General features: G+C 48.4%; 1 protein-coding gene across 3 annotated transcripts in view; it reads right to left on the bottom strand.

The window, feature by feature from the left end:
- Window positions 1-15,162, bottom strand: part of ZFHX3 (zinc finger homeobox 3) — a 250,381-nt gene that overhangs the window by 234,978 nt on the left and 241 nt on the right. Inside the window, exon 1 of one of the 3 annotated variants that reach the window (XM_069550253.1) lies at window positions 15,035-15,162. This exon is cut by the window's right edge and continues 241 nt beyond it. The gene's annotated coding sequence lies outside the window, so the exon portion shown is untranslated. Of the gene's footprint in view, window positions 1-4,361; window positions 5,245-15,034 lie in introns of those variants that run through there. The other 2 variants (XM_069550255.1, XM_069550254.1) reach the window with 2 other exon arrangements.

Here is a 15,162-nt window from a genome sequence, read left to right as displayed (position 1 = left end):
CACCGAAATTCAAAGAGAGAGGAGCTAAACCTCCTAAGACCCTACCCCCAGGACACAGAAGGCTGGCTAAGGCCCCTCTGGAGGGGCACACATCAAAACCCACGTGCATGAATTCCGGTGTTGACAAGACTACATGGCGAGCCTCCCATGCGAAGGGAGAAGGGCTCACCCAAAGGCAGATTAAGCCCCAGCGTTTTGTTAAGAGGCCCCTGTCTGGGGTTAAAACCAACAACACAGCAGTCTTCTGAAATGAAGTCAAATTTGCCACCTAGCAAACTCTGTTTCTTTCCCTTTTTTTATTCAGACCCTTATTCTTGCAAAAGCAAGAAACTCTAGGAATTAAGGGTGAAAGAAGGGCAGCAACATCTAAGGAAACAAAAAATCACCTTTTAAAAGTGATAAATAAGCCAAGCCACCTTCCTTGGGCAAAGAATTCCCTGGAAACATACCCATCACTGCTATGACTGACCACTCACAGCCTTGTCCTCACCATCGTGTCCCCTGGCCCCAAAGAATGAAAACCAGAAAAAAAGCATTCACACTGTCTCACTGCCTCTGAAGCTTTGGCACAATACTGCTGTCAATTCTGCAGTTCCTATCTATATAAGTCATTTACTTTATTAGCTAAAGAAAAAAAAAAAAGCCCTCTAACATCTGACTGTCAGCTCGCACATGTTCAAAGAGAACAATCTGGCAGCCAACTTTAAATCATATAGAAGAGAAATCTGACAGTTGTTGATTTTGCAGTTTTCCTCCTTAATCTGGACTTTGAGAGTGGCCTGCCAATGAGCCAAGATTTTTGCCTGGGTCTCTCCCTTGGGGCAGTCTGACTCAATCTCAGCTTCTGTGTGTTTGTTCCTCAATGTGAGCAGTCTGAGGACTCAGCACACTGCTTTGGACAGAAAAGGCACCTTTTAATATTTGATTGAGAGTAGCTCCTGCAGAGGGATTCCCTTGCCTGGATTCTATTAAAACTAAGTCCCCATTTCCCTGACCACAGTTTCTAACCCAAGCAGAGGATGGTGGTTCTGAGCTGTGCTGTGATTTCTAAAACAATCACCTTTAACAACCAAAATCTCATACCAGAACCCTTCAATACCCCTATGAAGCCCACTGTAATGGAAGTTGCCTCCTTGCTGTGTTTTTAAGGTAACGCCCCATCCTGGTTAATTACACCAGCCTTGGGAACCAGAGAAGGCCAGCAGGCTCAAGCACTACAGAAATAGGCCAGGCTAAGAGCAAGCAATGATTTTAATAACAAACGCAAGTATAAACCACAGCACATACTGTACTTCTTGAGGTTACTAATGTTCAGCGTCAGGTACATTATCTCTGGAATACCAGCCAGTGTGAGATGGAGCTTGCAAGTTTCTTCAGGCCAGAGTCACCACTGCCTCCTCTATAAGACCAGGAGGCAAACCCTTCCAGTTAAGAGGCAAGATGAGCTCCTCTAAAAAGTGGGTGTCAAGACAATTGACTTTTCCCTTAGAACAATTCCCTACCCTTTTATAAAATGTTAGTTAGCCACCTGAGTATTTACTTTTTAACATGAGATGTTTGCAACCCTGTAATAAAAATTATTTCTTGGGTGAAGATCTGCTTTGGGGCCTGGGGTATTTCTAGGCTCTCACACTAACACTTCAGAAGCAAGGGGGAAAAAAAAAGCCCCAAGGTCCAAAAGGAACACTAGCCCACCGTGACAGTAAGGATACACTCCCTGGACACCACTAGTGGCTAGAACTGAAGGAGCCAAGCTAAACCATATGCAGTCCCAGATAAGACTTTACTAGCAGTCTGCAGTCACAGATTTATTCTAAGGAACTAACAACCTCTGGGTCACCCAAGGTGAGCCAGGCTTGTCCAGGGAGTATCTTGAGCCAGGGAGTGTCTTACTAATCATCATTTAAAGTTAAAATGATGAAAACTGAAATCTCGCTTAGTTTAGCTCCTGGCCACTGGGCAGCCCAATTGGCACTGAACTGATATGGCAGTTAAATGCAACCCTAAAGCAGCAAGAAGGCAGGCGCGGCAGCGTCCTGTTGGGAAGAGTCAAATAGAGGCCTGCTGAGAATTCTGTTTTATTTGGGTCCCTTCCACCCTCCCTGAGTATTCGTTTGTGCAAATAAAAGACAGAAGGGAAGAAACCAAAATTAAAGTTTCAGGTGGCTGGGGAAGCAGCTCAGATTTTTTTTTTTTTTTCCTATTTTGGAAGAGTTAGCAAGTGTTTCTCAATAGTTTCCTGTCAATCAAAACTGTTCTCAGGAGAACTGGAAAATAGCAGCTCTATCCCATAGAAAATGCAGCCATTTCAAAAGAGAGTTGGGAAAGGGAGGTGACCCATGTCATCAAGACAGGAGGTCTCTAAGTCACTTAATTCCTTGTGATTCCAAAAGGACTGTTTTTAAAGTGTAAAAGTGCTTGCTTCTGCCACTGCCCCACGTTGTTAAATAACACTTGTGTAATTAAATAAAAGAGCAAAATGTGACCCTAGCCCATTCTGAGAGGCACTTACATGCTCTCTGAAAACATGCTGTAAACTAAATGCAGACAACCTCCTTAGTCCTGTAATTTAAGGAAGAGAGAGAGGGAAAGTTTCTCTTGGCCTTCACAGCCACATGCCTCTGAGAGGGGGCCTTCGGGGTCTCGGCAAAGGAGAGTGCATACAAATACAGGTGTGCAAACATCCAGGTATGGCCCTCTCTCCAATGACCCTATTCTTGAAACCCTTAGATTATTTAGAACCCTGTCTCCTGACTTCTCTTACATTCCACCATCTCTGTTCCCTAATTGCTTTTCGGGTTGGGTAACAAGAATTCAGAACCTCAGGCTGCCAGTGGCTGTTCTGATAACAAGGAATAGGCTGGTCTTGGCCTTTCTTGATCAGGTTACCCTGCAAGGTGTATGCTTTCCTCTCAGATGCAGCCTCTGCCCTCTCACCCACGCTTCCCTCTCCAGCCCAGTCTACTGGAGCTCGTGATTTTTAGGGTTTCCCCTTGAAACCTATCCAGAAACCACAGGCATTAAAAGAACATGAGGGTTTGACACCTCCTGAATTTAGGAATGAGGGGACTCCGGGGGCCAACTCTGCAAACTCACACCTGCTGTTTGATGGCAGAGAAATGAAGTTCCCCAGCTAATGCGAGCTCGAAATTATACTCTTATTTATTTAGTGACCTTTCCCCAAGGATCGCAAAGCATGGGATGAAATAAGATGACGTGTAACTTTCTCACTATCTACCTTCAAGGCTAACAGTTGTTTTCCTTGTTTTGCCTTCATGGATTCCACCATGGCAGGCCCTGGCCTGAGGGAGAGGCCTTCTCTCCGTGCCCAAGTGGGGCCATGTGTCCTCTCTGAGATTATCTGTCAGTGGCATTCAGAGTCCTCAAGGCCAGTTAAATGGCACAAATAGAAGGTGGGAGAGAAGACCCTCTTGGATTCACCTGCTAGCTCTTTTCATTGAAACCAGTTTATATACCATGCACCACTGTGCCAGGCAAAGCACTCTTAAGACTACACCAGGCAATGAACTGTAATCTTTGCCCTCCAGGCATTTTCTCATCATTGTAACACAGGTATGTCCAAAGCAGAAAGCACCATTTTCCAGAAAGTTCTTTCCCTTCCAGCTCACCATGATTACTTTAGGGTTTTTTTTTTCTTTTACTGACCTAACTTGGGCCTTCCTCCTCTTTTTCCAACAGGACAAACATCTAAGTTCTCTCTCTCTCTCTCTCTCTCTCTCTCTCTCTCCCTCTCTCTCTCTCTCTCTCTCTCTCTCTCTGTGTGTGTGTGTGTGTGTGTGTGTGTGTGTGTGTCCCTCTCTCGACCACCCCCCTCCCTACAGAAATGAAGGCTGCTCTGGTTTTTCCAGAGGACCAACTAACTCAAAGTAGAGGGTGGGCTTAGTCGGTCTACAAAGGTGCCTTCCGGCTCCAAAGCTCTGATTCTCCCTTTAACTACTCTCCAATAAGCGCACTGTTCACACTGTTCCCAACTGGCCAGTGACTTCTCTTGCAATGAAGAGCGTGTATTTTTCGGCGGCGGAACTCAAACTTCTAAATGACACCAGCACCGCAAATATTCAGAAGGCAGGAACTACTCCAAAAGCAAAATTAGGAAGGCAGGAGGGAGGGGAGGAAAAGATGGAAGGGAGGGAAGGAGGAAGGGCTTTACTCTAGCCCAGCAGAATTCAGAGGCTCTCACCCCAGGTAGTTTCCAAGTAGAGTCTAGCAGTTCAGGTGTATCCAGCCTGCCCCTCCCCCACATGCCCCAAGAGAATGGGAAGTTCAGCCAGACTCGCAGCACCTGCCCGCAGCTCCAGGCCGGCTGCGCGGACCGGCCGGGGGCGGGAGGCTGCACTCACCTGGCACACAAAGGCTCCGCACACCTCCGGAGGGAGGAGGCACTCGCAGGTCCGGGGGCCTCGGCGGGCGCGACAATGGGAAATTCCAGCGGCACCGAAGCCCCGAACTTACCCACCACCCCAGGCGGCCTTCTCCCCACCTCCCGCTGCCCCCGGGGCTCTAAGGTGGCTCTGGCTAGGTTCGGGGAGGCCTGGGGCAGGGGAGGGGGGCTCATGGTGGCGGCCGGGGCCGGTGGTCGCTCCTCCCCGGGAGGGAGGGTCCCCGGGCGCGCGGCGGGGATTCACCCACGGGGCGCGGCGCTCGCGTCCCCGTCCCCGGCCTGCCCGCTGCCGGCTCGCCCGCCCTCCCGCCCGGAATCGCTTTATGTAAATGAAGCTCAACTCGCAGTTTGCAGCGCGCACCGCCCGGGGAAGGGGGGCGGGCTGGGCGGGGGGCCTTCGGGGATCCACATTACACAGCAACAAAGCGGAAGGTTAATTTGAAACTCACAGCCCCGCCGCCGCTCGGCTCCCCGGGCAAAGCCTGACATCTACAGTCGTGCCGGGCGCAGGCCGGGTGCTCCGCGGCGGCCGCGCCCGCGGAGACACGGGGACACACACGGGCGCGCGAGGCCCCAGCGCTCGGCTGCGCTTCGGGGACGGGCCTCCGGGCAGGCCGGGCCTGGCGCCCAGAGACAGAGCTCCGGGCGGCTCGGCCTGCACCGCGCGAAGAACCAGCCCGGCGGGAACAAAGCCTGGTCCTCCCCAGGCGCTGACCCCTCACTCATCAAAAGTCAGGGGCCGGCCTAGAGTCGGGCGAGAAGAAAGGGACGCGCCCTCGGCCAAAACAAGAAGCCTGGGGCCTCCGAACCGGAGCCCTGGGTCTCCGGGCCCCAGCCACGTCACAGCCAGGCCACTCCAGCGTACGGACATTAGCCAATGTGGACAGGAATTTATTTGAAACACACACCCAACCTATTAACTGCTTTACAGAGCACTTCTGTTTTTCAGCTGCAGAAACTTATTAAAAAAAAAAAAAATCTCCTGCTCTCCATTGAGAGTTTAAGGATAGAGTTTTTCATGGGAGAGAAAGAAAGAAAAAGGAGGCAGAAAGAGAGAAAAAGTCCAGCCTGCAATTAACCTTGGTGTCTTTAACAACATGCCTTAAAAAGCCACAGGTCATGTCCCTTCCTAGGGAGATTCTACCACCTGGGGCAGATTTAATGTGGCCACTCCAGTTGGTCAAAGCAGTCGCTGGACACTTTTCTGTCTCCCCAGGTTCGTCTTCTCCATTCAGATACGCAAAAGGCAGCACCACAGAAATCTCACCGGAAGTCTCCTGTCCTCCCTGCTGGAGTCCCAGGCTCAGTCTGAATTCACTCCGGATTCTCAGCACAGAAAGGCACCTGCTTTCGTCCTTTCTGAAAGCCACCCACCCCGGCTGGCCCCACAGCCCTGAGAGTCCTTTCTGACTGCACAATAATGAACCGTGCAAGTGTTAGAAATATAATAAGCTCACGAGGCGAAGGAGCTGTATGTATGGAATCGTATTAGCGTTAAGCACACTCTGATGCAGGAGGGAAAGGGGCAATGAAAACTAGAAGGCATTTCTGCACAATATAATTTGGGCTCAAATTAATATAACTACCTTAACCTGTTGGGGAAGGACAGCCCCTCTCTACATTTTAGTTCAAAAAAAGAGCCTCCCCCCCCACCCCGCAAAAAAAAAATTTTTTTCCAGCTAAAGTCCAGGGAGAAAAGACTGCCTCTAGGGAATCATGTCCGATTAGGGACAAAGGACAGCACAAGCCAAATTCTGTCACACATGAGAGAGTGAGGGGGGCAGGGGGACTGGAGATGGAAGAGGGACAAGCAGAGGGTGTTTTTCTAAACCAGAGCATGGCCACTGCAGAGCAGTTTACAGACCGCCTGACTTCAGGTCCAAGAACAGGTGGTATTTTCAAAACACGATCATTTATTTTAGCCACATAAGTGGAGAACACCTTAAAGAAAACCAATTAATAATTTAATTGAAAAAGTGACTATGAATAATACATGAAGATGATGATGCTAGCAATAATGCAAGTAACATGGCACAGACAAGTCAGAGATGTCTCTGGAAATGTCTTCAGGCAAGTGGAGACTTCAGGCCTCCATGGAAGCAACCCACGGCCCAGCAGATAAAGACAATACAAAAATGTTTCTACTCCCAGAAAATCTAATTCTGCTTCTTTGTCTTAACTTTAGGCAAAAACCTCCTAATCTGGTGATATCATAAACCAGGTGGGCCAACAGATAGGTATCTTTGACAAAAATACAAGCTGGAAAGCCCAAAGATCCAGCCATCTAGACACCTGGAAGGATTGTGGAGGTCTGGGCAGTGTGAAACTGCCATCCCAAGTGGCAGACACTTGCATCTGCCTCCCAGACACCTCAGAGGGCTGACAGGTAGAACCAATAAGGACCCTGAGTTCCTTCCCTTTAATTCGACACCACGCTGCAGACAAGGTAAAGGCCTGGTCAGGCCTGCCTTTGCTACAGGCACAGATTTAACAGGTAACCCAGAGGCAGGTGGTCTATGGCCTCTGCATCATCAGAAATATAAAGGATTACACACAAGTTGGCATGTTACTGCAACCAAAACTTATTTTCATCGCTAACCAAAACAATACCTCTTCAGTGAGTTTTGCAAGTTTCGCACTTCCATATACAACAGTTTTTCTGACATACGTGTTGCAAATTTTGTCCCCCGGCTCTGAAAGGCCCCAGCTCTTCCCAGGGCAGCAGTCTGATGTGACACCTACAGCCTACCCAGCAGTGACAGGTGGGCACCCTCCTCACTGCGTCCTGGACACTGTTGGCAAATAAACCCACTCTCAGAAAAGGCAATTCTTCCCTTCCAGTTCTCCGTAACTAGTCTTGTCTCATCTGGAAAGCGTAACTGGCAACAGCCAAAAGGATAAACATTTAAAAATAAATCAGGGAATGCTAACCTCTTTCCTACTCCTCCCCTTAGCCACTTTCCAAGTCAGAGGCCAGTCCCCTGGCGCTTACTGAACTGGCTGGTAAATTACAAAGACCCCATCCAGCCAAACTGGTCGTCTCTCTCTCTCTCCCCTATACACACACACAAACACACACACACACACACACTCTCTCAAACTCACTCTCTCTCTCTCTCTCTCCAGGGCTGCTCCTCTTACTTCAGCAAAGGTAAACATGATCTCTGAGCTAAGAGACAGCGACTGTCAGCATTCTAACTTGTAGCTAAACCTGGGCTCTTGTCTTCACAACACAACTGGGTCGAGGCAGATTTGGGTATTCTTCCAGAGCCTTCTATTTTTATTAAATTATACATACACATTGATTTTTAAAACTAGTGCTTAAATAACCTTGAGGCTTTAACAAAGAAAAAGCCAGAAGAGGGCACAAAACAAAAACAAAAGTCCCTGAAATAAGCAAGGAAACATTTGGAGCTGAACTGCACTGCGTGCCCTGAATTCACCTCATTCTTTCTAGGCAGTTATATTTAGGGGCCTGGTACCCATTGGGTGGCCAGGTCCTCCTGGGTATGGTACAGAATGCACGCTTTCCTCAGAACAGCCCACATTCACCTCCAGAACGATTAGAGGCTGGTGTGCCAAGGCCTAACAGATGTTCTGATTCACATTTCTCTGTCACAAACCTCAAGGCCTCCATCTCTTGCTGCAATGCTAATGCCATAGATTAATTTTTACCCCTCAAATCTTAGGTGGAATGCTATCTGGTTTACTTCCCCAACCTCCCCAGCTAAGAACCTAAGTCTATCAATGACAATTTTTAAAAGATATAAATGAGGAACCATTTAAAGAAGGAAAAAAGAAAAAAACTGTAATGGAGAGCTTTCCTCAAATTTCAGTTACAAAGCCCAAGTTTTTGGAAAGCAAAAATAAAGACCTTGCCTTAAAACAGCTTTAAAACATTAGGTGAGGAGCTTGCTCTTTAAAAAAAAAAAAAAAAAGATATATATATATATATAATTTCTGAAAGGGCCAAGAGAATTTGCCATGCAAGACTTTTATACCCAGGGGGATTCTTACATTTGTGTTTCTAAACCTTGAAATTGAGAATTTTAATGAAAAGGCAGCCAGATTCTTAAGGACAGCATCAAAATCAGGGTCCATATACATTACAGGAGAGAGGTGCTTTGTCTGCGCCCAGGAAAAAGAGGAGGGCTATTCTGCTTATGGGCCATCCCCACTGTCTGACCCATCCCTCTGCCCGCAGCCTGATACAAACCGCTGAATTCTTGGAGGGGAAGCAGGTTGAAAGGAGAAGAAAGGAAAAAGGAAACAAGGGAGGAAAGAAAAGGGGGAGGGGGATGTGGCCTTTCTACGTATAAAATCATAGTTTAAAAAAAATTCTCAACACAGCCTCAGTTTCACTGTGCGTACCAACAGCCCCCGCCATACGTGCATTAAAGCAGTCCCTGAAGCACCAGGAGCACAGTAAAACAGAACCAGAATTTTTTTTTTAATGAATCCAAATTGCATTTGGATTTGTGATTCCTTCCTATCAAGCGACCACTTCTTCGGGGCAGGATCCTAAGAGAAAAACAAAAGATGACCCTTTTCACACTTCCCCCGGATGATCCCAGAATCCCATTGTCTTATCTTTTCCTTTTAGTGCATTTTTTGTCTAAAATTTGTGGTAAGCTCACTTAAGAGCCCCAAGCTGAAATTTCCCATCTCCTCCAAGTCAGCCGGTGTTTTTGAGAATCTGGATTTCTATTGAGGCCATTCCAATCGGCAGTAAGGCCTACGGTAAAATGCGCTTGCTTCATGCTGTTCCGTTTGTCTCTCTGCAGACAAATAGAAACTGTGAAATTTAAAGAATGGGTGGGAAAAAAAAATCTAAAACAAAGAGGTTAAAAAAATAGGACAAATGTTTTCGCTTTTGTGTCTCCCTGGAGCAATTGTTTGGGGGAGTCTGCATTGACAATAACCATGAGAAGGCCATCTAAAGGCGATGCGCACACAAGGGGACTCCTTGCCTGCTGCCTTTGGTCTGGGAGAAAAAGCACCTTAGCTCCGTTCTCCAGGAACAAAAGGCCAGGGCCATGGAAGGGGGGAGAGGTTACTGGGGCTTTCACATGAAGCCAAGTGTCAATGCAGCTTCATTTTTCACCCGTCTTAGTTGGAAAGCAGCTCAGTGAACTTCCTAATGACTGCTTTTCCCTCTCTCCCTATTATTTCTAAAGCTAAAAGAACAAAACAATAATATTTTTTTTTTAACCTAAAACCCATCATCCTATGAGAGGAAAGCCTTGGGGGCCTACACACTCAGTTTTTCCTCCTTCCTCTCCTCACTCTATTTTTTTTTTCTTTTGGAGGAGGGGTTCCATTCCGATTGTAGATCACATGGAAATAAGAGACGCTGGACACTGCGGTCATTTTCAGTAACACCAGAATGGCCTTTATGTCTACAAAAAGGCAGGGAACAGAAAAATAAACGCAAAAGGAGGAAAAAAAAAAAAAACTGAACAGGGATAGAAGGTGGTGAGGGAGAGACTGTGGGGCAACGCCTGGAAACGTTTTCTTTTTTTCACAGCATGAAGTCCCTAAAGTCAGCTTCAGATTTGCAACTGAATCAAAGTCATCATTATGAGATTAGGGGTTTTTTTTTGGAGGGGGGAGTTGCTGCATGGAGATGTGGACAGTAAGGATGTACTAAAGACATAGACAAGGTGTGTGTGTACGGGGGATCCTTCAAAGAAAGAAAGCTGAGGTGAATGACTACATGCCATGAAAATACCAGGGCAAGTGGATGTCGGAGTGTTTAACCAGACTGGAAGCTGGAAACATCTTCCCCAGCGGGCGAACCCTAGGACGAAGCAGTGACATGAAACCCTCAGCCTTTGAACCCAGACCTGGCAGCTTAGAAATGTGTCCCCTCTTCCCCAGGCAGCCACAGGCTCTGGCTGAAATGTGAGGTGGGGGTAGGGATGTGAGGGCCCTGCGAAGAAGCACAATAAACAACTCAAATATGAACGGAAATGACATCAGCAAAGTGAAGGGCCTGTTTATTGCAGATCAAAACAAAACAAACTTCCAAACCTTTTGTGTACACAAGATAACTCTATAAAAAGCCCTCCTAAAATGTCACCAGGGTCGACATATCAGCATGCCAAGAAAATAGATGACAGTTACCGTGGGGGGGGGGGGGGGGGGTGGGGTACCACGGGAGGAGGCAGGGATGATAAAGGGAAGACGATGGGAGGGGATATAAAACCAGAAGGGGCCAAAAACCCAGCTGACTATTTCCCCCCTCTGCTGATCCTTAATATTTATTGGTGTTTATAATCTAAAAGCCATGCTCTGTGTTTCACTTAATACAGGGCCAGACAGTGCTGTCTAATGAGGCAGCATTACAATCAGCTTGTAATACTGAATTTTTAATGCTGCCAAGGATTCTGTTACATAATAATATGAAAAACAGAAGCTGAAAGTGGGTTCTTGGTGACAGGACACTGGAGGTCCCAGGCAGGCAAGCACCATGGGCCTGCCTTCTCTCCCCTCTGCCCACCCCCACCTCCAGATTTGCATACTGGCCCTCCATCCCTATACTGGAGGTGGGTGTGAAAACCAAGAGGATTTCTTAGGAAATCTACTTTTTAAATTATTATTACTCTCCTCCCTGATCCAAAGTCTTATTTTAGGAGTTTAAATTCTACCTTATCTGGGGTTAGAGGTCTAAAATAAAAACATTTTAAAAAAATTGTGTGTGGGGGGGGGGAAGGTGTGAAGAGAAAAGGAACATAGGAGGGGGGTATAGTTTATTTTAAGCAAACTGAACAATTTGAAAAAAAATCACAGAGGGAAAAAGAAATAAGGTGCTGGGGGGCGGGGGAGAGACGAAGTCTGCCGACCATATTCACAGCCGCTGTACTCAGTTTACATGGGTGTAATTTAAAAGCATATATATACAGCCGCCGTTGCTTCTTTCTGTAATACCCCAAGACTGTAAATCTATAACCACTGCAATGATTTAGTGATTAAAAACATGATAACATATTGTGTAACTGCAAACCACAGAACCCCTGCCAACTCTCCTCTAAGATAAAGGAAAAAAATACAGAAAATATGTTGCTTGCAGCGATCTTCCTAAATCCAAAGATTTTAATAAAGGAAACTATACAATAGACAAATCGGGAAAGGGTGAGTGAATTCTGTGAAGCCAGCAAAGGGAGGCAGGGGAAAAAAAAGGCAGCTTTATGTGGGATTCTTTTCCTTGTACTAACAAATTACGACCTAAACATGCCTTTTCTTTTCTCTCTCTCTCTTTTTTTTAATAGTTTGTTGTAACTGGAATAACTGGTCCTGTGTGCTGTCTTGCATATTCAAAGCTGCTTTGTAATCGGATCTGGAGACCCAACCTTATTTGCCTGAACTCAATAGGGTGTTTTTTTTTTTCCCTCCCCCTCCTCCCTTGTTTTGTTTTGGATTTGGTATTGTAGGTTTCTGTTCTTGCTGGGAGCAGACATCCATGCAGGCAGAGACTATGGTGCCTTTAAGCTACAGAGCAAACACCTGAGAGGGGGAAGGCCCAATTTGTAACATGGCAGGAGGAGCCTAAAATATACACACACACAAAATAAAATCAAAGCAGCTGTAGGGGTTTTGGCCTCTGAGCAGCTGACCTGACCCCATTCTGTATATTCTTTTATTTCCCTGTTGCAGGATTCCTGCACCTTGGGTCAGATTCAAACTCAATGTGACCCTGAGGAGAAGGCAGTCACCAAGCCCTGGAAAACTGCTCCATATTTAATGGGGGGCGGGGTGGGGGGGAGTAGTGTAACTGCAATGCATTTAGACTCCCACAGTGTTGACACCCACACAGTACATAAACGTACACACACATAGGTACGCACACGCGCGCGTGCACCCATGTGTCAGAATGGCCAGGTCTTGGGGCCAGTTCCCACACAGAGGCCCTGGACTCTTCTTGCAGCACCCCAAAGTCTTCATGTCTACAATTCCACCCATAAACACACGCGTGCACAGACCAACCCTCCTCCAGAGACTCTGTATGTTTAAAAAGTCCGCAGATCTGAATTGCCTCCTCTCTGGACCTGAGTAGGGCAGTTTATTCAGAGAAATCAATAGGAAAGAGCATTTGCAAATATTTATATAAGCCCTGTGCGTTTCAGCATTAAGTAATTAAAAACTGGAACTCAGGCAGGGGGGAAGGGAGGAGACCCAGAGACAGAGGAAGGCGGCTGGCCTACAGTGGGTTTTTCTGCCCACACCTCATCTCCCCAAACCACAATCCTTTCAAAACTGACTCGGTGTACACTTTTCATGAAATCCTGCTCGTGCACCATTTGCTAGACTATTTCAAAATCATCTCCAAATATGGATTCACCTACCACCAAGCTTTCAAGCCTGACTGTAAGATAAGTGTCTGTGTTCTCTCTCTCTCTCTCATATGCACACACACAGCAATCCTTACTTTTGACACTGCTTCAGTCTCTGGTGGAATACTCTCTCTTGGATTCTTCTCTCTAAATTCCTTGCACTAGTTAAAGATCTCTCACATTATAAGATAAGCAGAGAGCCGCTGAAGTGGTAATTCAATAAGTAAATTCCTATCCCCTCTCCCCCACCCCAATACTTTCCACTCCCAACCTATAGGATACCAACACTTTGGGGGTTCAGTACCGGAAACCCCCACATGTAAATAGATTCATCAAAAAATAAAAATGAAGGAGTTCTAAAATGAGCCACAATCCAGTGGACTTCCTCTATATTATTCCGGAGAGCTGACAGTAAATTCTGCTTGCACTGCTTCTAAATCTGCTCTAAGAAGCCAAGCAAGGCACTAGAGCACCCACGCTGCAGATATTGTAGAAATTTACAGTAAATGTAGGTACAAGATTGCAGCACGCTGCCCTATCGATTATGCAGATTGTGATCAATCTTCTCCCCCTCTCCCATTTCCCAAGCCTCTTTCCACAGACCTCCAAATAAGTTGGTCTGGAACTAGCCATTCTCCCAAAGTAGGGAGAAAAAAAGTAATTTTTTAAAAAACATAATAAATCCTCAAGTGTCCCCACTGAAAGGGCTCCAGTCTCTTTTTTTTAATTTCAAAGTGAATTTATGTTCTGTAATTTGCATTACAGCCCAGCGATCACCGTATGTCATATTCTTCAAAGGTACTTAACAACCCCCCTTTTAAAAGTCACGAGAACTGGAGGCCAGAAAAAGGCAATCAGCCCGCTTCTTCCATATAGTCCTTAGATCAAGTTTCAATAATTGAGACCAATAAAAATTGTCATATTTACCCTGCTTCAAAGCAACAAGGGGGAAAAAGTTGAGTGGGTGATTTTTTGCAAGCACTTGTAATCAAAGAATTTGCCACATTCGAAGGAACTGCACAACATATTGCCAAAGTCAGAGTCTGAGCAACAGATTAATTTGCAAAGTAAAATGTATTTTTTAATAGCTCCACAAAAAGCCTACAGATTCCATACACAATTTAAATACCCGGCATAAAATACACTTAGCTCTACTCTCCAACAGATACGCAAAAAGATGTACATGAAAATGCGTAATGTAAAAGTCAGGAACGTGCTTTTTGCATCTAATGGGGGAAATACATGGAAAAGAGGAATGAAACAGGACGAGGGGTAAAAGTGGGGAACGGAACGTAAACAATCCCAGATTCCCGTGAGCAAAAAAAGAAAAGAAAGAGAAAAGAGGGAGTTAAAAAAAAAAAAAAACAAGAAGGGATCCTCTGATGTGTCTCAACTCAGCTCGGCAAGGAGAGGCCGGCCAGGCGACGTCTGGTCCCGGCCAGCGGCGCAGCCCCGAGCCCCCGGGAGCCCCTAGTGTCCAGGGCAGAGCCCCCTCAGGGCGTTCGCGGCGCTGCTAGTGGCGCAGGGCGGAGAGCGCGCAGGTAGAAGGTCGGGCGGCCACGTCGCCCCCTCGCCCTCTCTCGGACCCCAGGGCTCCGGTCTGGCGGCCGTGTCCCCGGCCAGTGGAGCACTGGCGCGGAAGGCGCCCGGCCGGCCAGCGGCGGCGGCGACGGCTCCCGGCCGGGTGCGCGCCCCGCGCGGCGGCTCAGCCCGGGGCTCCGGCGCCTCCTGGGGTGGGGCAAAGTTGGGGGCCGGGGGCGGCGGGGGCGGAGGCACTCGGCACCGCGAACCCCCACCCCCCCGCCGACCGCCGCCTTTGTCTCGGAGCCCGGACCCCGGCCGCCCTCCCGCCCTCAGCCCGCGCCCCGGCCGGCCCTGCCCGGAGGCGCCTCCAAAGTCGCCGCGCGGGCCTCGCCCCGGGCGCCTCCACCCTCTCGGGGGGTCGCCGGCAGCCGGCGGCGGCGGCGCGGGGCCGGGGAGGAGGGGGCGGCCCGGGGCTCCGCGGCGGCGGCGGCGGCGGGAGGAGGAGGAAGAAGAAGAGAAAGAGAAAGTTTGGCGCAGGGGGAAGGCGAGCGGGACGCAGCGAGCGAGCAGGGCGCGGGCGCGGGGAGCGCGGGCGGCGGCGGCCCGGCGCGGGAGCCGGGAGGGGGCAGGACGAGCCCCATGCAAAGCAGCCCCGGCGCCCCGAGGAGCCCCGCGTCCGGGCGGTGGCGGCGGGAGGAGGAGGAGGAGCAGGCGGCGGCGGCGGCGGCGGCGGGAAAAAAAAAAAAAAAAAAAAGAGGGAAAAGTTGCCACTTACGCGGTTGCTTCTCCGGCGGCGGCGGCTGCAGCGGCGCTGCTGGCGGCGGCGGCGGCGGCGGCGGGAGCTGGCGGCGCTTTTAATCCCGAAAAGAGGCGCTCGGGCCGCGGAGCCCATCAAGGCAGCAG

Source organism: Ovis canadensis, chromosome 14, assembly GCF_042477335.2.
Source record: "Ovis canadensis isolate MfBH-ARS-UI-01 breed Bighorn chromosome 14, ARS-UI_OviCan_v2, whole genome shotgun sequence".
NCBI classification, from domain to species: domain Eukaryota; kingdom Metazoa; phylum Chordata; class Mammalia; order Artiodactyla; family Bovidae; genus Ovis; species Ovis canadensis.
This window is presented reverse-complemented; position numbering and strand designations above follow the sequence as displayed.